This window comes from Quercus lobata, chromosome 1 (assembly GCF_001633185.2).
Source record: "Quercus lobata isolate SW786 chromosome 1, ValleyOak3.0 Primary Assembly, whole genome shotgun sequence".
Classification (NCBI taxonomy): Eukaryota; Viridiplantae; Streptophyta; class Magnoliopsida; order Fagales; family Fagaceae; genus Quercus; species Quercus lobata.
In genome coordinates, this window is record NC_044904.1 from 36,707,461 (window position 1) to 36,708,595 (window position 1,135).

The 1,135-nt window shown below is 33.5% G+C and overlaps 1 non-coding gene across 1 annotated transcript; it reads left to right on the forward strand.

Moving 5' to 3' along the window:
- Nucleotides 1–308: 308 nt before the first annotated feature.
- Nucleotides 309–470, forward strand: LOC115956074. Its single transcript, XR_004084255.1, has one exon. It is a non-coding gene; the product is annotated as a U1 spliceosomal RNA (small nuclear RNA).
- The last annotated feature ends 665 nt before the right edge of the window (nt 471–1,135 follow it).

Below are 1,135 nucleotides of genomic sequence, written 5' to 3' on the forward strand. Positions count from 1 at the left end.
TTGTAGAAGCTAAAATAGATTTATTACTACTGGATGTTTTGTAAAGTGAGTAGATAAAATAAATAAAATAATTTTTTGTTATGTCAAATAACTAAATTGATGTTTTGTAAAGTGAGTAACTAAAATAGATAAAATAATTTTTTGTTGTACTAAATAACTAAATTTTTAACTCTGCCGTGCTTTAAATCCGTAAGTGCATTTTAAAGTTAGGCTGTTTGTCTTTGTGGGGCTAATCCCACATCGGAAAGAAGTAAGAAAAATAATGTATGGGTGCTACTATATAATGAAAAACACTAGCACAAAGCAACATACTTACCTGGACGGGGTCAATGGGTGATCAAAAAGGCCCATGGCCTAGGTTAGTGACCTCCATTGCACTTTAGGAGGGGTGCTGACTTAAGGTCTGCCCAAGTAGCAGAGCCTACGTCATAATTTGTGGTAGTGGGGGCCTGCGTTCGCGCGGCCCTCGTTCCAATTCAATTCTAAAAAGTTTTCTTTCTGGGATTGTAGTTATTGGCCCAAGCCATTAGGCAAATAATCTAGGTTAGAAAATATGCATTTGCTTGGCTTTACAAGCAGCCTAATATTGTTTCTAGTATTCTCGGCTAGAGGACTTGGTTAGCTTAATGGTTAAGAGATTCCCTCTGTTTCATTTTCTTTGGTGGACAACACTGCTTCACACATGTAATTCCTTGTTAATGTTTATAAGGCCGTATTATATTAACTAAAAGTTGATTGGCACTGTGCATCGAATCCGATTCCTTTAATCCAAAGGCAATGGGAGGGTTCCACACCTCATGTGCTTTGTGAGCTTTGGCAATGTTTTTGATCAAGAGAATTGAAATTATTTTTTGAAACTTATTTCCATTGCAAAAGAATTAATTTAAAAAAAAAAATTTATTTCTATTATAAAATACTGTATTTCTATATATATGGTTTCCATCTAAAGAGATTTGGATTTGGTTATGGTTAGACAATGTGTGGTAGTTATTTCTATGTATACCGTTTATGTCTAGAGAGAATTGGATTTGGTTACGACAATGTGTAGTTGGTAAATAAGGATATCCAATGTAGGGTTTTTTTTTTTTTTTTCTCAACTTAATAAACCCAAATAAAATTTATATAATTCTTATAT